The sequence below is a fragment of the Canis lupus genome, chromosome 6 (genome assembly GCF_011100685.1).
Source record: "Canis lupus familiaris isolate Mischka breed German Shepherd chromosome 6, alternate assembly UU_Cfam_GSD_1.0, whole genome shotgun sequence".
NCBI lineage: Eukaryota > Metazoa > Chordata > Mammalia > Carnivora > Canidae > Canis > Canis lupus.
Genome location: NC_049227.1, coordinates 36,166,656 through 36,189,155, shown reverse-complemented (window position 1 = coordinate 36,189,155; position 22,500 = coordinate 36,166,656). Strand labels below are relative to the sequence as shown.

The following is a 22,500-nucleotide window of genomic DNA, read 5'->3' as shown; positions in this document are numbered from 1 at the left end:
ACGTTGGTCGCCCTGATCCCTGCTACTTCCGAGTCTAAGATACTTCATATCTGTGGTTTCAATGTTGAGGGCACATTTTATATTAAAAAAAATTACATTGGACTGTGATTGGCATCCTCCTCCACCAGCTTCAGAGACAATGCCCTCTCTACTCTGTACCTTTAGGGAAAAGTACAGGATATACTGGTGGTTTTTTGTTTTTGTTCTTTAACCTAGACTCATAGTTGAAGTATTTTCTTCTTTTTCTCTGCAAGGGTCCAAATTTTAGTAAGTAATATACTTTGGGAAATCAATACAAGATTTGATCCAACCAGGTCAAGCTCTCCAGCTGACCTAATCTTAATGCATTGTGAAAAGTATTTTTATTTATTAAACTCTTAGAGGTCTAAGCAAAAGCTGCAAGAAATGGTGTTTAGATATGAAAGAAAGGGAGCTCGGAAGGCTAAATTTAGATAACACCTGAGTCGCTTTGCTGTTAAGTAGAATTTAATAGAGGTGCATCTCTGCAATCTTCATATGTGTTTGGCATGACAATTTATTTTGTCAGGAGTGAATACTTAAGGAAAAAAAGCTTTTTGAATTGGAACAAGAATTTCATATCAATGAGAGCCATTTTGATTTAAAGGCTACTCATTTTCCATAGCAAAGGATAATTTATGTTTGGTGCAAAGCTGGTTGCCCTTGCTTTGCTGGGCAGAATTCTTGAATACATTTTGCCCTCTTAAAACATGTATTCTGTGTGTGAGAATACAGAGAGGTGATTCTTGCAGTTTCCAATGCCCAAGGATATCCTACACTCTCCAGCTCTGAGGTATTGCAGTTGCCTGGCCCAAGCATGAACTGGTCTGCATGGATCATGCTAAGGAGAAATACATTACCTACCCAATGGCTCCTGTGTAATTAATGTGACACTGTAGGCTACAAAATGGCAATGACTAAATTAAAGATCACCTAGCCAAAATAGAAAGTTTGTTGGAGAAATGTGAGGATATTTCAGGTAACCTGAGGAAGCAGAGTGGAGCACCTCGGTCTGGAAGAAAACCAGAACTAGAGACTTGACAATTGCCAAGATCCTATTTTCCTGTGTCTCATTTCTGCTTCTTTTGGTATGTGACTTGAAATGTCTCTTCCTGTAGACCAGCTATGGTGATGTTGCCACCAACTCTAGAGGCTCAAAACGTATAGTTCGACCTACCAAAAATGGACCCCATTTCTTCCTTTTGTAACCATTCAAAAAACTCAAAGGCAGGATTTTATTTGGGCTGTCTTGGGTCAGGTACCCAACTTGGAATCAACACTCTGTGGTCTAGAAGGCTTGGCTATGTAACATGAACATGGCACCTGGGGTCCCACTCCAGTGTCAGGGTCATGTCCAGAGAACTGGAATTGCAAAGAGGACAATTGTCAGGTAGTGTTGACTGCAGTGTTCATTAGTGATTGCTCATCTCAGTGCTCTCACTTAAAGTTGTAAGGCTTTGAGCAGAACATTTAACAATTACCTATTGGTAATGTGGATATCATAATGTCTACCTCATAAAAATTGTGACAGTTATAAATCCATAAGTAACATATTCAGAGCATAGTACTCTATGTACTATAGGAGGCAAATGGCAGTTGTGATTGTAACAATGGAGAATTTGGTGGTGGGGATAAGAAGAGGGGAAGATAACATTAGTTGCCTCTTAAAATTTTTGTGAAATCTAGAAGCTTGTTTAGCCTAAAGGAAAGCTTGCACTTCCTAAGCTAAGTAGGGGGTCTTATTTTGCACATTAGAATAATCTTTTTTGGCCCTTATCACATTTCTCCTTGTTCACTGCAAATATCAGAGACTGTTAAGACAAAGATTTTTTTGTGGAATATTTGTGTTATGGTCATATTCATCCACTCATTCTACATTAAATATATTTAAACTCTTTTGTCCTAAGAACTTTTTTTAGGACAGGATAAATAATAGAAAACAGCACAGGCAAAGTCTGTTTCATCTTTCAGCGATCACTGCAGTGGGAGAACCAGACAAACTAAAAGTGATGGGACACATCAATCAATTAACTATATATTATGATAATGAGGAAGGAAATAAGCTGGATGATGTGGAAACGATGGGATGGGATGTTCAAGAGAGGTCTCTCTGAAGAATTGACACTGTTACTCAGTGTGAGAAGCAGCAGCCCTGCAGGGAGCTAGAAGGAAATTGTTCCTGGCCAAGGTGGGGCCTGGGGCGGGGGGCAGCGGGCAGTGATGGCAAAGGCTTTGCAGAGGAAATGATCTGGATGTGCTTGATGAAACTAAGGGAGAGTTGAACCAGTAGTAAAGAAGGAGAAGCATAGCCTGAGAGGTCATTGAGGTCAGCTCAGGTAAGATGGATTGTTTCTCCCTAAGAGTCTTGGTTGTCACTTAATGGTGTCATCTGTTTAACCAATTATAAGGCGTATGTTGAGCACAGTCATACTTAACTCCACCCAAATGCATGTTTTTGTTATTACAGCATTGTCAATACCAATGAAATTATTCTACATTACAGAGGGGAATGTTTTCCTAACAAGAATACTCCTTAGTATGGAACTCCTGTGATGTTCTTTTTTTTTTCTTTCTTTCTTTAAAGATTTTTATATATTTATTTGAGAAAAAGAGCACAAGTGAGGGGGAAGGGCAGAGGAAGACAGAAAAGCAGACTCCCCACTGAGCAGGGAGTCTGATACAGGGCTTGATCCCAGAATCTCAAGACTATGACCTGAGCCAAAGGCAGACACTTAACCAACTGAGCCATGCAGACACCCTATCCTGTAGTGTTCTTAAGAAGGACTAGGAGCAGTGTCTGTCCGTCTCTAGGGCTCAGGCAAGTCTGTATACGGCTCTCCAAATGCTACAGTTAGTGCTTACAACAATGTTGTGAGAATTGGATAAAATAATAAATGTAACCTCCTTGGCACAGTGCCTGGCATGAAGAAGGCACTCAAGTAGATACAACTATCACTACTATCATTACCAATTTGCTTTCTAAAAAACACTCCCATTAGACTTTGAAGATTTGAGGACAGTGACTTGATTTTGCTTCTCTTTGCATCCCCAAAAGCTTAGCAGAAGGCCTGGTTTATAATTGGTGTTTATTTATAAATGTGTTTTGAATGGATGGATGGATAAAGAAAACTGATTGTGGGAAGACGTGTGTCTCTAAGAAGTGATCTTTCCTGGAATTGCAGATTCTGGTGATATCTAGGCTGATGTTTTCTCAGAGTACACAGTACACTTCTGTTGTTTTGCATGCCTAGAGTTTATTTCCCTTTATGGCAATGGCACCCTAATTCTGCTTTGGGGAATCACTGTACCCAGTAGGTGACAGTTATATATAGGGAGTGGTAAAGTAGCTCCATACTTCCAAAGAAGGAGGGTAAGTGACCCAACATAGGTCAATCATGGCCTTTTTTCTAACACCAAACCTTGAGTGGAGTGACACAAAGATGGAAAACAGGATGTGTTTATTTACCTGACTAGCTCTCGGGAGGCTATCCAAAATACCAACTCCCTGGATTCCTCGTGCTAACTCATATAAGCTTGTCCTTCAATTCTCTGAGCTTCCTAATATTCCTTCAATAAGCAAAAACAAAAATTGTGTTTGCTTAATCTTTATGGTTACTTTCTGTTGCCTGCAACCAAAGATCCCTGAGTGATGAAAGAAGATTGTGGTGTAAGTCTTGAAGCAGAAACACTACCTGCAGCACACAAGGCTCTGAGAAGCTGGTAGTCCCTTCATGATCTGTGTTAGTGGGAGATGCATAAGGGTGATGGACTGGGACATGCACTGCAGAATGATTCTGCCAAAGTCTGAGGTCAGCCAGGCAGGTTGTGATCATAGGAATGTTAATTTATCTCTAGAAAGAGGAAAGAGATAGCTTTAGTGAATTTAAAAGGTAAACAGTAGATGCCAGAATGCTATGTAGTACTCTCCAATGACCATGTTAGATCAGGAATCTTGTTAACTAGTGAAATGGAACAACATTTGAACCATCTGAAATTTTCTTCAATAAGAGTGCTACATGTTTGTGTGTATATTAACACACATTGGTCTCATAGGCTTCAGTGTGACTGGGTCTGCTCAGGAAGGTGCTTAAGGCAGGTGCTCCAACCTGCTGGTCTCCTGGACTGAAGTTTTGAGGCTGAGGTCTGGGTGTTCCTTACTGGACACACTGACATTGGACAGAATTTCCTACAAATTCAGCCACCATTAATGGTGGTGCTCCATGCCAGGCAGTGTTCAGATATGGAAAGACTCTGAAATGACCCCAGTGATTCATGCCTCTGTATAATCCTCTACCCTTGAATTTGGAATAAGGCCTGTGATTTGATTCTACTAATAGAGTACCACAAAAGTAATGGGATGAGATGTTCCTTTTTTCATTACAGCTATATATAAATATATATCACATGTGTATATGTATGCATATGTGTGTACATCTATGTATAGTGTGAACTATACATATATAGTTCAATTATCATTTGATATGTTCTCTAAAGCTACCATACTTCATAAATACATATGTATATCATACATATATTCACATACATAATATATAAGTATATGCACGTATTTCCCCTAAGATCAATTGAATAGTGTCTCAGTATTCATTAATTCAGTGTTCCCAGTGAAAAAAATATATATGGTATACAAATATTTATTTGTCTAACATAAAATAGTAAATCCTAAAAACAACTCAGGTGGTAGAGTCTGTTTCTCTGTTTTAGAATATAGGGTGTAGAGGTGTTAAGTGACTTGCCTGAAGCCACCCCACTAAGAGTTACTAGAGTTGGAATCTAAACCCCATCTAGCTGTCCTCAAAACCAGAGCCCTTCATGCTGCACTGAAATGTCCTTTACATTCTCTGTCCTCTGGTCATCTCTGTGGAAGGGTTGGAACAAGAAAGCAGAGTATCATCTTGTTCCACCTCAGCTGGAGATGTGTGTTGGACAACTCAACTTTGCCTGTGATTGTATTTTTGCACAAATTTCACCAAAAGCACATCAGTATTGATTTGGGGGTTATGTATACATTTTAACAAGTAGGCTAATTCATAAACACTGAATATACAAATAATGAAGATGGACTGTGTGTGTGTGCATGTCAGTTCATTTCACTACTAGTAGGTGCATCAAGAAACCTCCCTTGCTGGCTTTGATGAAGAAATCTGCCATGTTATGAGTGGAAAAGTCCTCATGGCAAGAAACTTAAGGCAGCCTCCAGCATTTGAGATCAGTCTCTGAGCAGTAGCCAGCAAAAAAAAAAAAAAAAAAAAAAAAAAAAAAAAAAAAAGAGCCTCAATCCTAAAACTCAAGGAGGTGAATTCTATTGACCCCATGGAGCTTGGAGTTGCTCTTTTCCCACTTGAGCCTCTGATGAGACCCATCCCCAGACAACACCTGGATTGCTACTAAGCAAAGACTTTTAGCATAGGACTCAGATAAACTATGCCTGAAATTCTGATCCAGAGATCTGATAATAAATAGATGTTGTCTTAAGGTTTTGAGTTTGTGATGGATTGTTATGCAGCAACAAAAAAGTAATACAAGAATTAAGTACTTATTCATTCCTGAATGGAAACCAAAATCCTTGATTGAGGAGCTCATCTTTTATCAATTCTGGGGCAATACCTGCTTATTGTGTAGCCATAGCAGCAAGTGTGGTGGGGTCATCAGGACACAAGAGAGAATCTGGCAGCTGAGAAATAAAGAAGTGAGGCTACACCTGGAAGACCAGGTAAACAAAGGAGATGCCAAAGCTAAAGTTATGGCACAAGCTACTTTTGGTCCTTGCAGATGGACCAGAAGGAGGTAGGTTCTGAGTTTAAAGCATTTATACAGTTTCACAAATGTCTAGACTCACTACATAATTCACTCTTCTCAGCTGCCCTTGACCCTGGGATATCACGTTAGGGTGTTTTAAGTGTTGGAAAGTTTTTAGATCCTGTGAAGGCAGTATTCTGGTTGCCATGGAAGAGAGCTGAGTGGACAGACGTGGGTGTAATGCATCCTGGTGTGAGTTGTTAAGCACATCAACCCTTCTGTTACCAGCAGTCCCCTTAGATGATAAATCTCCTCCTTCCTGCCAATGGACACTGTAACCCTTTCCTGACACTAATTTCATAAGGAGGAGATGATGGCTGTGGGATAATGAGGCTTGGAAACGTTCCAAACTATAGATTTTTGCATTAAGAGAAAAATGACTTTCAGTTTACAATTAGTGTGATTTCAATGTTTGTAAACACACACACAAATCTGAAACTGCATCGAAAAATTATAATCGATATATCTACATGGAGGATATGGGGATGAATTTTACTTCCCCTGCCTCCCTGCTTATACCTTTTTTTGTCCTACACAACTACTTGTGGAACAACAAAAGGTTAAAAAACTCATTATGTATTGGGGAAAAGAGAAAATTCTTTCATAGAGGTCAGGCCCTTCTTTCAATCATGCTGCCATGGATGGTGGGTGGTGATGGATTTAAGTGTGGGTGTTTGCAAAAGATGCAACAAGCATTCTGGTTTCAGAACTTTTGGTGCCAGTGAAATTAAATAATCTTAAATGTCACCTGCAGTGACTCCCTCTTGCCTTCTCTATTCATGCTGAAGTCCGTAGGTTTGATTCTTTTTGCCTAGAATGCCCTCCTCTCCCTTCTTCTTATAAACAGTAACTTCTCACTCTTCAAGCCAGCTCAAGTGCTACCCCTTTGTGAAAGCTCCCCTTACCCAAAAGAGGTTGGGGGTGCAGTTAGGGGACATTCTTCTATGCTGCTTCAATCCCCCAACCCATTATACATTGTAATCGCCCTGGCATTGTCTGTTTTCCCCAGTTAGAGTAGGTATCTTTGGTATCTATTGCCAGTGTCTAGCATAGAGCTTGAGGGCACAGAGTAAAGTGCTCAGTAAGTGAGATAAATTTGAGCTTAGCTCTCATTTTGCCTCAGAGTTGAAAATGGAGCCCAGCTGTGCTTGGCTCAGAAGTAACCCTAATAGGGTGGGAACAAACATTGTGCTAAACCAAAATGTGTGGCCAGGGATTTTGCATTCTGCATTTTTCATGCCCTAACTGGGGTGTGCATGCAAGCCTGAGGGGTAATGATTTACCAACCTAATTTTCCAAGACTGTTATCCTTCATTTTGACACACTATTAAAATCATTTAATTATCACTATTTTGCCTTGTCATTACAGAGCCACTGTGATACATTATTTAGGGTTTTCGGGTTTTCTGCCTTCCACCTACTCGGTAGGGACAGAAGTTGAGATTTCGTGCACAGTTGGGGTTCTGTAACTTGATGAACACAGACTTCTAAGTGAAATCAGGAATTTGGGAGGTGATTTGGAGGATCAGCTGATGTCCATTTTTACTAAGAACTTAATGATACTCATCCTTTGCCTCACTGTACTATGGCTTTTCCTATTCTGCAAATATTCTAAGATCATCACTACCCTTGGACGTGGGTTTTCTATGCCTGGTGAACTCTTTCCCAAGGGCTTTGCCAAATTACTTCCTTCAAATGATACCTGTTAGAGATATTGACCCTGAATCTTGATTTAAATTAGACCACTCACACCCACCTTCTCCTCATTGTCACACCACTGTGCTCTTCTGATTTTCTCATTTAAAATGTAATATATATATATATTTTTCCTCAATAAATTTGGAAACACAGTAGTGTATAAAGGTCACTTGTAATAATCCTACCATCTTGGTATTAATGATGGTAATATATTTGGGGTGTTTTTTTCCAGTGTTCTCCTATGCATTTAAATTATTTTTTTGTTTTATTTTTTTGTGATAGAAATTTCCAATCCCAATCATAAGTAGAGAGGAAAGTTTAACAAGTTCCCACACACCCACTACCCAACTTCAACAATCATCAAATATCCATATATCAAAGCAAATAGTTAATAAGGAAAGATTCTGGGGCACCTGGGTGGCTCAGTCAGTTAAGCCTCTGCTCTTGGTTCAGGTCATGATCTCAGGGTCATGGGATGAGCCCTGTGTCAGGCTCCCTGCTCAGCAGGAGTCTGCTTCTCCCTCTTCCTCTGCGTTCCTCCCTGTGAATGCTTGCTCTCTCAAATTAAAAAAAAAAAAAAATTTTTTTTTTTAACAAAAAAATAAGGAAAGGCAAAAAGAGCAGGCAGGATTGTAAATCACATAGAAATCCCCGGGTATCACTAGAAGATCATCATTTTGCAGCTCCTAATGAAATAATAGAGTTAAGCAATACTGATCAATAACTGCTGAAACCATTAAGTGAAAGGATGATGGAAGGTTTGATGATGGATGGGTCAGGATGACACCATCTGAACCCGCTTTTCAATCTTGGAATCAGTGGAACTGGGAAAACCAGATATTATGTACCTCCTCATATGATGCATAGGTAATATCCAGTACCACCCACGATGCCTTGCTAACAAGGAAATAAATTGCATCTGAATCCTACAAAGGTTTTTAAACTCTAATTGACAGTTATAGGAAAATGAAGATTAGAGAGAAATGTTAAACATTATTTTAGGTTTGAATACAAAAACATCAAAATCCAGAAAATGGGAAATCCTAGCAGAAAATTATGACGGATAATATAATGAACCTCCTGTACCCACCTTCCAACTTTATCACATCTTACACTATTTTATATTTGCTTCTGAACTTGTAAAGATTTTTTTCTAAAGTATGATCATTTTAACCCCTGAGTACTGGTCCCCCATTCCCACTGTTTTCCTTTGCTGCCTAAATTATTATTCCCATAGACTTTTTCTAAATATTTATGAATCCACAGACAAAATACCATATCCCGTGCATCTTTTTTACTCAATAGTTTTTCAATTTATCTATATTTTTACATGTAGCTCTGGTTTATTCTATTTATGCTCTATATAATATTTCCCTGTATCACTATATCAAAATTTGTTGTCCATTCTCATATTAATGGACTTCAAAGTTATTTTGTACTTTTTCAAACAAGGCTATGATGGAGATTCATGAACTTGCCTTCTTGTGCTTAGATTAAATGTGTGGATGTGGGCAGCCTTGGTGGCTTAGTGGTTTAGCGCTGCCTTCAGCCCAGGGTGTGATCCTGGAGACCTGGGATCGAGTCCTATGTCGGGCTCCCTGCATGGAGTCTACTTCTCCCTCTGCCTGTGTCTGTGCCCACCCCCCTCTCTCTTTCTGTCTCTGTGTGTCTCTCATGAATAAATAAAATCTTCAAAAATAAAAAATGTGTGGATGTACAATTGCATGGTCAGAGGGTATGTGCACCTTCAAGTTTACCAGATGTTCACAAAACCATCCCCAGATGCTCCAAAGTCCTCACTATTCTTACTCCTTTGCACCTCTATGTGAATTTAAATAATGGATTAAAATCTGATAGAAAATTATAATGATTTTGATATGAATTGCATTGAATTTAAAGATTTATCTGTTAAAGAGTTTATTTCTTATACTATTATCCTATTGATGAATATAATAGAGGTTTCACCATTTTTGAGGATTTCATATCTGTCAAATATATATGTATGTAAAATGTATACATTTAAATGATTCATGCATACAATTCCTCTTTTCTCCTAATAAAATATATTTTTATATGTAATTTAATTAATATTGGAATTTATCTCTTGGTACCTTACAGGTTTTTGTACCATGTGAATGGATTTCTTTTTTTTTTGCCATATTATATTGAATTGTTTGCCTTGTTTCTGGAAATAATGCTATTGATTTTTATATGTTGATATTTATCCAGCCATCTTTCTATATCCTTAATAATGTTAATAACTTGGTCATAAATTTTCTTAGATATTCTTTTTGTTATCCATATAATTTGTCAAGACTGCTTTGAATCTACCTTGCCAATATAAATAATTAAGACAAATGTCTTTATCTAGAAATACGGATATTATATATTAATATAACTCATTGTCATGATACTAGTTAATGTGATTTATGTTTATTGATACTACATTTTATTTTATTTTTTAAATGATTTTATTTATTCATGAGAGGCACAGAAAGAGAGAAAGGCAGAGCCACAGGTAGAAGCAGGTTCCATGCAGGAAACCCCGACGTGAGACTGGATCCCAGGTCTCCAGGATCTCGCCCTGGACTGAAGGTGGCGATAAACCACTGGACCACCGGGGCTGCCCTACATTTATTTTTTTTAAGATTTTATTTTTTCATTTATTTTAGAGAACATGCATGGGGGGATGGGCAGAAGGGGAGAATTTCAAGTGGACTCCCTGGTGAGTGTGGAGTCTGATGTGGAGCTTGATCTCACAGCCCCAAGACGATGACTTGAGCCAATGCCAAGAGTCGGACACTTAACCGACTGAGCTACCCAGGTACCCCCACTACATTTATTTTTTATTGTGTTAGCTAGAAGACCAAGGGAGCTATGAAGAATAAAAGCAATTGTAGGCATTCTCTTCCTGTCCTTGACACTGGTGGAAATCCATTTATAGTTTTTCCTTTAAGCATGATCATTGTAATAAATTTCAATAAGTAACTTTATTGGGTTAGAAAATTTCCCTACTATACTTCGTTAGTGGAGAATTCTTTTAATGAACAGGTAGGAAATTATATAAAATGCCTGTTCTGCATCAATTGTTATGATTATATGCTTTCCCCTTATCTTTTAATGCAGAGTATTACCTTAATAGGAGTTCTGATTTTGAGCCATTATTGGATTCTTGGGATAAACCCTACTTGATCATGATGTATTATTATTTTTAGACCTTGATGAATCCAATTTTATAATGCTGTATTTGAAAAATTTTATATCTACATTAATAAGTGAGAATGGTTTATAATTTTCTCTTATGCTGTTCTTGTTTGATTTTGTTACTAAGGTGATGCTACCCTCATTAAGTGAGTCATGACTTTCTTTTTATATTTTCTAAAAAAATTTATATCAGGCAGAAGATTATCTGTTCCTTGAAAATTTGATAAAATTTTCCTGTAAATTTTTTCAGCCTTTAGAGTGAGCATATTAGACAAGAAAAGCAACTTTGATCATCAATTCTATTTCTTTTATGGTTATTGGTTTATTGTCTTTCTCTATTTTTTTCTTGAGTCAACTTTAGTAATTTACATTTTTCTAGAAAATTATACCTGGAATACACATTATGGTTTAATGATATGTGTAGTTTACTCTTTTTATTGTAAAAATGTATCTAATAGAAATACCATATGACCCAGAAATTCCACTCCTGGGTACAAACCCCAAATATTTGAAAACAGATATTCAAATAACTTGCAAACAGCATTTCTTTGAACATTCGTACAATAACCAAAAGACAAAAACAACCCAATATCCATCTGCTAATGAATGGATAGCTGAAACATAGTACATCCAACAATAGAAAATTATTTCTCCATGAAAAGGAACGCAGCACTGATACATGGTACAACATGAATGAGCCTTGAAAATAATATGCTAAGTGAAAAAAACCAGACACAAAAGGTCACACATAGTATATGATTCCATTTATCCAAAATGTCCAAAATAGGCAAATCCATGGAAAAAGAAAGAAAAAAATGTCATTAGGATTTGATGTGGATTGCAAATCCCTATCCCTCTAGATAGATCACATAGGGTAATATGGACATTTTGATATTGTTTTCCAATTCATGAACACAGCACTGTCTTTTAAAAGGTGAATGTATCCATTTATGTATATCATGATACAGATACTTTCAAGCTTTTATTTTCTACTTCTTAAGATTTATTTATTTGTTTTAGAGCATGTGTGAGTGGAGGGTAGGGGCAGAGGCAGAGGAAAACAGACTCCACTCCCTTTGAGCATGGAGCTTGATGTGGGGCTCTATCTCACGACCCTGAGATCATTACTTCAGCCAAAACCAAGGGTTGGTGGCTTAACTGACTGTGCCCCTCAGGTGTTCCATATTCAGACTTTTTATTTGAAGCTTTTTTTTTTATTTATTTGAGAGCGAGATAGTGACAGTGAGCACAAGCAGGGGGAGCAGCAGAGGGAGACAAACAGCCTTCCTGCTGATCACTCAGCCCAAAATGGGACTCTATCCCAGGACCCTGAGATCATGATCTGAGCTGAAGTCAAATGCCCAACCAACTGAGCAGCCCAGGTGACCATATCCTAAAATATTTTTAATTGTCCGCTAGTAGATAGAGTGTTCCATGGGCCCCTGTGGGTAGTGGCCAGGGGTGCTGCTAAACATCCCACAATGCTCAAGATAGCCCTCTACCACCAGAATTATCCAACCCAAACATCAGTAGTGCCAAAGTTGAGAAACCTTCATTGGTACCATGGCATGAATGTCACAAGGCATTATTTGTTCATTCTGTTTTTATTAATGGGAATTTTAGTTTAATCTTTTTTGAAATAGTTATTTGTAGTGAACATTTAAATAGATTGACAATGTATCAATTTCTGGGCTCAATTTTCTTACATTCATCTGTATTTACTAACTTTATTCTGATGCCGACTTTGACAGTCCTTTTGGCAAATATTTGTGGATGGTAAACTCTCAGCCTTTCTATATCTGAAGATGTCTTCATGTTGCTTTCACTCCTGAATCATAGATTGTCTTCATTCACTTCTGGGACTCCTAGGTGTTGAACCTTTCCGTCAATCATTCTTTTTCTTTTTTAAAATATTTTATTTATTTATTCATGAGAGACAGAAAGAGAGAGAGAGAGAGACAGACAGACAGACAAAGACACAGGCAGAGGGAGAAGCAGGCTCCATGCAGGGAGCCTGATGTGGGACTCCATCCCGGGACTCCAGGATTACACCCTGGGCTGAAGGCAGGCGCTAAACCACTGAGCCACCCAGGGATCCCCTCCATCAATCATTCTTAACACTTGCTTACTCTCCTTTTTAGTCTCTTTGTTTAGAGACTTCTGGGTGCATTCTTCAGAGTTATCCCTCCTTTGATCCTGGTTCGGCTCCCATGCCCATCCATAAACTTATCATGGGTTGGCCAGATGTAGGTCACGTATTCACTCCAGGAGTTGGGAGTGGGTTTGGTCCAACCCAGAGAAGCTGAGAGTAGGCAACAGAAATATGATTCTACAAAGAAAAATAAAAGCATGCTACTAACTTTAAAAGGGGGAATGATACTAGGCAGGTAAACCCAGGAGATAGTTCCTGTAAATATGCTGTCTCCTTGGTCTGGATTTTCTTCTTTTTATTGCCTCTCATCCCCATTTCTCTTGCCCTAACGAGCCTAGCAAACTCTATTTATTGTCAGAGATCCTAATGAATCAGTCTTGGCTCCGTGTGATTTGTCTCTTGCACTGCATTACTGGCTAATTGTCTGTCTCCCCTGACAGACCATGTACTGTCAGCACCAGAACTATATCTTCTTCACACTTAGAGCCAAAATAGGGCATAGGAAGAACTTAAGCTCCAAAGTAATACAAACAATGCAACAAGAAATCATGTGAAAACTTATTATTTTTGTAAAGTTAAGGGCCTTCATAGAGGAAAACATCATGAGGCTCAAGCTTGTCTGGAAAGAACTGCAGTAGAGCTAGATTTGTAGAGATCATAGAAATCCACCTTCCTGCATGTACAGTGGGCAGAGAACCTTTTGATGACCATCCTTCTAGAGCCATATGTTAATCTGTGACATCCTTGAAAAATAGGTAATTTGGAGGTTTTCCAGGCCATTCAGCCTTCCTGGAACTTAGATTAAATGCCGGTTTTAATAGTCCTAGCTTCTGTTTTTTTATGTACCAGTAAGGTCTGTAACTTCCTTCAAACAACATAAACTACAGGAGAATGGAAACCTCTGTCTTGTTTGGTGCTGTTCTTTCAGTGTCTACAACAGTACTTGGCAAAGAGCAGGAGCTCGATAGATGTTGACTGAGTAAATAGAAAGCTAAGTTTGTATCAAAGTCATGAATAGTTATCAGTGAGAAGGATGTGGGGAATTAGCAGCAAAGTCCTAAACTCTTAGCTTGACTGGTGAGGGAACAAAAGGTTAATTGGTGTGCAGGTGTCTGAGCATTCAAACCATTTTGCCTAATATCCCTGGAGGGGGACAGATTGAGAGAGGGTTCTAAACCTCCTTGCTTGCTTCAGTACTTTATGGAAGTTTATTTTAACAATAAGCTTGTATAACCTCAGTAAATGTTAACAGTGAGACAATCGGCATCAGCCAACCCATCTGTAAAATGGGGATACTAATGATGTTGACCTCTTTTTAAACAATATTCATTTATTTTTGAGAGAGGCAGAGACAGAGAGTGGGGGGAGGGGCAGAGAGAGGAATCTTCAAGCAGACTCCCTGCTGAGTGTGGATCCAGACAGCGGGATGGGGGGCTCAACCTCACAACCCATGAGTTCATGAACTGAGCTAAAACCAAGAGTTGGATGCCTAGCCATCTGAGATACCTAGGTGCCCAATAACGATGTTGATCTCTTAAGGATTTGAGGGGATAGAATGAGATGAATGAAAAGGTTGTGTGGGGCCTGGCATGCGGTGAGCTCTATACTTGTGTGTGTATGTGTTGTAGAACTGAGCTTAGTAAGTGTTCTCATTTTTATTTTTTTTAAATGTTCTCATACTTAAATAATACTACCTGTGACCAAATTAATAGTCTAAGTGTTTGCAAATATGGGGAAAGGAAGGTGGGTTTCATTTTACTGTGTCTGCTATAGTTTGACAAACTTCAGACTGCTTCCATATGCATCATGATGTAGCTTCAAGTTGCCCCTCTATTAGGTCATTCAGTAAGTAATTCTTAAAGGTATCCTCTGTGCTAGGGCCAAAGCTAGGTAGTAGGGATACAATGATGAAAAGGATACACCTAGTCCTTGTCCTCAAGTTACAGTCTAGAGTATGAGAAAGATAGGAAACAATCAGACCTATAAGTGTTTCATTACAAATTTGCTGCATGTTATGAAGGAGGGGTACAGAGTATAATGACACACAGAGGAACCTACCTGACGATGGTGTAGGGGGATATTGGGAAAAGGCTTCCTGGAGGGTGGGACATTGAAGTCAAATCTTTTGGAAATATGTGTCGGAGTTGGCGCAGCAAAGAGGGAAGAGAAGAGCTTTCTAGGATGGAGTTTATTTCACTGGAAGGTGAACAGAAGGATAGCATAGCTGAAGCCCAGGGAGCAAGGAGGAGAATAGCATGAGGTGAAGCCAGGGGCAAATCTTGCAGGCTACCCTCATGCATCCTTGTAAGGATTTTGGTCTCTATCCTGTGAGTTATAGAAAGCTATTTGAAATTTTAAGTGTATTAACAATACAGACATTTTAGTGCATTAGTTAAGAACATAGACTCTGAAGCCAGGATGCTTGGATTTGGATTCCAGCTTAGCTACTGAGTAAGTTACTTAACTTTCTGAGCCTCTATGTTCTCATCCATAAAATGGGGATAATAAAAGTTCTTATATCGTAGGGATGTTGTATCAAATGTATGTGTGTGAGGGAGAGAGAAAGAGAGAGAGAAATATGTGCCAGAATGTGTGTATACATATGATATATATCATACATCATAGGATAAAAGGCTATAATCATCCCCATATTATGCATTGTGTGTGTGTGTGTGTGTGTGTGCGCGCGCGCGCGCGCAAGTGCGTACACACATGCTTAGAAAGGTGCCTGGCATACTTGAAATTCTAAAGAAATTTAAACTATCACTATTTGAACTGTTATTGTTTTGCCCAGATTAACCCTCTCAAATCCTTACATAGGAGCTCAAATCTATCCTATCTTCAGGGATAAAAAGCAGTCGTACTGTGTTCTTGGGTTTGCCAGGACAGAATTTTTAGGAGGAGAGAAGTTAGACTTGCAATTTTTTTTCTCATTAGCCCCAAGCAGCTCTTTGGGCCAGTAGAAAGAAAAAAAAAAAAAAAAAAAAGCTGGACCCATCTCCTGAGGTCAACTGATAGGACCCAAGGGGAGAGGAGGCTAAGTCCTGACTCCTGCAAAGACGTTTAGTTCTTCTGCCATAGGAAGGCCGGAACCACAGTTAGTTGCAGAAGATGCTGAATAAAACACTAATAATTTAGATCAAACTTTGCAAAGAGAAGGCCAAATCATTTCTGTGTTTCTCTGAAGGAACTCTGGAGGCTAATCCATCACTAGAAGGTAGAAATGAAACACTCGCTGCTTATCTCCCAGAGAAGAGTTGCACACAGAGAGGCCCCCGAGGTCTGGGGGTTGCCATGACACACAGGGAGGGGTGGAGCGTGATTTATTAGCATGTGCACAGCTCTCTTGGCTTTTTGTCCTTTGAGCAGTGCTGGGAGCCAACCAAGCCCAGCTACTTTGCATACTAATAAAGATTGGTGCATGTAATTATTCAGCAGTCACACCGTTATTCCTCAGAGATAAATCATCCCTGGTTTATTTACCCTTCTTCCCTCAAGTTATTTTAAGTTGCCTTTAATGCACCACATCTCAAGTTGAGTGGAAGTACCAACTACTTTAGTTTTTAAGCCATTTTAGGTAGGAAGGCTTCCAATTAACTCCATCTGTATTTTTTAGGGACTCGGCCAGCGCCAGCACTAACCCTCTCCTTCCTCGTCTTGGCTTGACTATCCTGTGTGTGTAGAAACGCATATAATGACAGGGTAAGATAGGCCAGTGCCAGCTTCCCCTTTTAGTTGTTGGGAACTTTTGACATCCTGGGGTATGTCAAATTCCTGGGGTAGTTTGAATCAGAACTGAGACCTATTTAGCTGGGATGTATTACCTGTCTTCAAACAGTCATGGGAATGAGGCTCCTGTCTCCACGGACATTCATGGACCACCTCTTCCCTCAGCCCATTTATTTGTCCAGTTTTATCTTTGCATCCAAATATGTAACCCACCCACATGGTATGCCATCAAGGAGAAGGCCAGCTCCATCGGCAGAGATAGAATAGGATAAATCACTTATTTCTGCAGCCATCGATCTTTGTCCTGAAAGGCCATCTTCCATCATGACTTATATCATTTCCATAATCACCCAAACCAGTAAATCATGCTTTACTGGATATCTTGGCTTTTGAAAAGGTTTTTGACCAACAAACATTTGACATTAGTCCATACTTTTTTTTTGACTAGTGGCAAAGAAAAAAAAAAAGATGGAGAGGAAATGATCAATGGGGGGTCATTTAGTGACTCAGCGATGAGGAGAGACAGAGATGAAGCTTGACTTGTATGGTCTCTGGGCATATGAACAAGAGGATGGAGAATCCAAAGCAGGTGGGGAGCTTTTAGGAATAGAGAGAATCACTTTATCATTCCTCTAGAATGCAATGACCAAGTTGCCTCCAGTTTAGTAACCAAAATATTCTAAGTGGCTAACAGTTTAGTGGGAACATAGTAGACCCCCAATAAATGTTTAATGACTGAATTCAACATCTTGAATCTTTCTTTATGCTCACATCCTGCTTAGAACTTTCCACAAAAGAAGAAAATGCATATAGATGCATTTCTGTGTGGTCAGTTTAAACTTGTCTCCTAAAAAAAATAAATAAATAAAAATAAACTTGTCTCCTAATGTAGGATGTCTAAGAAGATAGGGGTGGAAATACAGCCTAGATCAAGGTGATTTCAAGGTGCCCATTTCCCCAAATCTCCTAACAGTCTTGCTTCTCCTTTAGCAGAAAACCTGCCCTTTGATTTCCCTGGTGTTCTCCCTTCATTTGTGCTGGGTGAGTCATGATGGAGACATGATTTAAAACATAGCCTGAGTGGGAGGGAGCTGATCATTAAAAATGTATTTTCTCTGGGAGTTTGTTTTTAAAACTTTGGACCAGAAAATATGTACAGGAATGTTTGGCTTTTAATAATTAAATCTTGCATTGTTTTAATTTTCTCCAGAGTGTCTCTCTGGAGGAAAATAAAGTTGCAAATCCAATATTTATGTCTTTCCTAAAGCATTGGTTGCCAAATGAAATGAGTTTTGCTATTTTTTTCCTTGATGGTTGATTTGTCTCCAGAGGGCTCCTTTTTGAATTTGCAGGAAGGGTTTAATGTTCCATGAGAGTGGGGAGGAATCATTGGAACAGGGGCAAGAGGATGCAGGATTTAGAGTGTGGTCTTGCACCCTCACCCCACCCCACTCTGCAGGTTGCCAGCATCTTTCATTTACCTCACTCCACTTCATTCACAGGCCATTTTCAGCAGGGAGCAGAAGCCTAGCATCCTGTACAAAATCAATTATTTGTCTGACTGCTTTAGGCAACCTCTTCCTCTCTCCTCCACCAGCCTTGACCATAAGGGGGTGTTCAGACATGTGAAATGTGGAAAACACCTAGCACACTGAATCAGGATTTGGGTTTTCTAAGATCTCTTCCCTTCCTAGGCAACACAAACCTCATCGTGGGTATTTCCTGTAAGCCTTCAATAGTGGAGCCCATACCTGTTAAGTATCTCAAACTGAGCCAAGCCCTATTTAAGCCAAGAGAAGAAGGCAGAGACCAGTCTGCTCTGCAGTGTACAGTTGGAACTTCTTGGCTCTTTGGCACCTATTTCAGAGGAAGACTAGCTTCTGTAACTGCTGCTTATGATGTGTTTGATTTTCCAAGTCCGTTGTTCTTCAAGGACTTTCAGGTGAGGAGTGTATCCTCAAAACATAGGGCATCTCATGCCTTTAATGGGGACATAGTGCCATGTTCACAATGACAGTTGAGCCTGGATGTCGTTTAGTAACCACAGAAGATGCCAGGTCCTACCTGGATAGCTAACACCTCTGCTTGCCATCTGCAAGGACTCCAGAGAGTAATTGAGAAAGGCAAGTATTATGCCTTCCTCCAACACTCTGGCTACAAATGCAGTGCTTAAAAGCACAGTTTTTAAACTGCTGCATTCAGTGCAGCTCTGTGGTTTACAAGTATTGTGTCCTTGTGTGAAAACTTTAACTTCTGTGGCATCAAATAGCCTCATCTGTTAAATAGGAATAATATTAGTACTTTATTGGGATTCTGTGAGGATTGAGATAATCTATGTAAGGAACATGACACAGTATTTGGTAGTAAGAGGACACTCAGTAGAGATTTGTTTGAAAGGAAGCATAGTAGTTTTAACAATGCCACTGGAACCAGATGGACCAGAGTTCAAATTCTAGCTCTGCTACTTAATACTATGTTAATATCGGGAATGCTATTTCTAAGGCTCAGTCCTGTAGTCTTTAAGTACAGGCACTAATACCCATCTCAGAGGAATTTTTAAGGATTAAATTTGGCGATATATTCATAGTGCCCCATGGCAAATTGTTGCTTTTGTGGTTGAAAGGAGGAATGGATAAAAGTCTGGCTGCTGTCCAGACCCATCAAACCTTTTATTGTTTCCTGTTCCCTGAGTCCCTTCTGGAATTTTTTTCCTCTAAAAAACTAGTCAAATTGGAACTGGATGTATGGAGAAAGAAACATGATCTCTCTTGAACTGGACATTCATTCATTGATCTTACTTCATTCATATATTAATTATAACTTCATTCAAAAAATATGTTTAAAAAAATTGAACAAATGGAATGTCAGGCCCTGTGCCAGGTGCTGGAGATAAAGGGCAGAAAGATATAGTCCTTCCATTTAAGTTCAGAATAGTAAGTCTTAAACTTCTGTATATAGAAACTCTTTTGAGAGTCTAACAGAAGACAGGTCTTTCCTCTTAAGCAGTGGGGCAGAAGAGAAGAATCTGCAAGTTTATTTTATAATTTTAAGCCATTAATCCAGTTTTATTTGCACCTTGTGTCTTGTTTGATTTCCTTGCCTCTGCCATTCTTATGAAAATAGCATCCCACTTCTTTAAGAAGCTGACCTCCCCATTCCACTTCAACTATGTCTTTCAGTTTCCAGGAATTGGTCTATTTCATAAATCTCTCCCTCCACCGTAGCACACAGACACAATAGTCACCCCCACCCCAACCACATACACCATTTGCTTGGTCCAGTGCTGTATATGATACAGGCTTGGCCAATAAGAATCTATTTGGGGAATATTCAAGTTGGGCCAGAGAGAGGATTGATTCTTTCTGAAAGAATATGTAATATGTAATAATAATATGTAAAGATGAGTGGCATGGGAGATTCTAATATTTGGAAGGAACACGTCTGTCATTACTGAGAATGAACCCAACTTTTGTGGAAAAGCAGGTATGAGATCCAGAGAGAATGCAGAAGCTAGTGAGACAGAGAGCACCATGGTAGTCTTTGAAATCTGCCCCTACCTAGAGTGTGGATGTTCAACTTCATTATGGATTCTATGAGTTAGTATATGCAACTTTGGCTTAATCTTGCTCAAGTTGTGTTTCTGTCACTTGCAAGCCAAACAACCCTGCTGGATATAGCACCTGTAGATCAGTCTTCAGGCTCCAGTGAAAGATAGATTTGAGAATGTTATTTTAAAGCTCAGTGGAATCGGGGTCATGACAGAAGAGGACACAGGATGCTATGCCGGCATAGAGGAATGCTTCCTTACTTAGGAATTCCATGAAGAGTGGCTCCATTGTGTCCTTCAGGGAGAGTAAGGACTGGTTCTTCTGCTCTTCGATTGGGAGTGTGCATGAGTGTGACCTAATGGAGATGGACCAACCTGGCCTCGTCAAACTGGTAAAATAATGAGAATTTAAAACAGATTCTCATGGCAGAAGGTTTTATCATTTGCTTCCTTTCACCTCCCAAAGTATCCTAGAGTGAGTGTGCAGCAAGACAAATGGCAGCTCCTGGCCTGTATATGTCGATCACAGCATTAATCCATCTCCCGTTCTCTCAGGCCTCCTCCTGACACTTCCTGTTTAACAGCAGGCCTCATTAGCTACTTGTGTCAGGCACCTTTCCTGCTGCCTTCTCCCAAAGGAAAACGTTGTCTTCTTCATTCAGGAGTTGAAATCCATCTGACACTGGATATCCCACTGTACATATACAACATCCACTTAATGAGACCCTTAAACTAGCAGCTCCCATTTATGAAGCCACTTCACCATATTGGGTCCTGTTAACAGTTTCCTTAAATACATCATCTCCTTTATTCTTCACAATGGCCCCAAAAGGTAGGTATTGCTGTCCTTGGTTGCAAGTGAGCTCCTAATAGGTCAAGGCACTTGACCAAGAGGCTTCAGGTCTCTGACTCAGACTTGTTTGACTCCACAGCTAATGCAATGGAGGGGACTGATCTTCTTTAGCAACCAAGGTATCTTCAGAACCAGAGAAAGCTCCTGGCACATTGTTGGCTTTCAAGAGCTGTATGCTGGACAGATGAAACAGACAGGTATCTGCAGATGCATATGAGAGATGATAAACTCCCAGGAAAGGTATTTTCTGAGTTTAGAGTCCAGGGTTATGTGATAACTGATCTGCCACTTTACAGAGGAGGAAACTGAGGCCTCAAAGTATGGATCAAGTAGCCCAGTATCACACTGTGTAAGGGTTGGAGTGAGGCTTGGCATCCAGGTTTGGTTTTGTTTTGTTTTGTTTTGTTTTGTTTTCTCTATTGCTTCTGCTGCATTCTGTGTTAGAGATGGGGATGACCACCATCTTCTGCCAGTGTCCTGATAGGTCCCCTTCATCTGTCTGCTTTCCAGCCTCAAAGGTTGAGGGTCTCAAAGCAGAGAAAGGAGACTCTGCTGAGCTGCTGCTGCTGTGATAACACAAGTCACAATGCCACCCTAATTGCCTGTATTATGAGCATGGCAGGCCTGGCACATGGGTACTCTTAGGGCAAATCTCCAATTAATCTTTTCTTCTCTGATTAAGTCTTGTATCCTGCATTTGTTGTGGTTGGGAGCACTGGTGTGCAGGATGTTTTAAAGAGTTCCGTGTGATACAGTGAGTGGAGGAATTTGGGGTTAACCATGCTGACATTATCTCAGACATGATCACTTCATGGTCTGGAACATTTGAAACAATACGGAGCCCATTACCAGCTCTGTGTCCCTGGGGAGACCGGGCATTTGCGGGGCTTGTTGGCAACTGTTGCATTAGTGCATCAGGCAAGATAGGGCTATTGCTGCTGCTTACAAGACCTGAGAGGGTCAGAAAGGGTTGGAGATGCCTCTTTCTCTTGGCAGAAGCAAGGAAAATATTGACTTAGGCTGTGTGTTGAGTTTCCTTCATTAATCAAATACATATTTATTGTGCACCCACCCTGCACCAGGTCTTGTGTCTGGAGCTGGGGTACAGTGGGAGCACAAAGAGATAGCCCCTGGAATCCTGTGGCATTTGATCTAGAAGGAGAGACAGTGAGTAATCAAATTATCACAGTAATGAGTGCATAATTGCAGACTAAGATAGATTCTCTGGAGGCATGGGACAGTTTATTAATTTGATTTAGTAAACACTTACATAGCACTTATTCTATGCTTGACGTTATTCTAAATACATTGATAATAGTAACTCATTTAATTTTCATAATAACCCTATTAGGTATATATTAGTCAGGTACGGATTAGTATTGACTCTTATTATCTACATTGTGAAAATGGGGAAACTGAGGCACAGAGAGGTTAGGTTAAGTTTCCCAAGGTCATACATCTAGTAAGCAATAAGGCTAAGAT

General features: G+C 39.6%; 1 protein-coding gene across 10 annotated transcripts in view; it reads left to right on the top strand.

The window, feature by feature from the left end:
* The window catches only part of RBFOX1 (RNA binding fox-1 homolog 1), a 2,034,214-nt gene that overhangs the window by 358,061 nt on the left and 1,653,653 nt on the right, over positions 1-22,500 (top strand). The gene's annotated exons all lie outside the window — the stretch shown is intronic.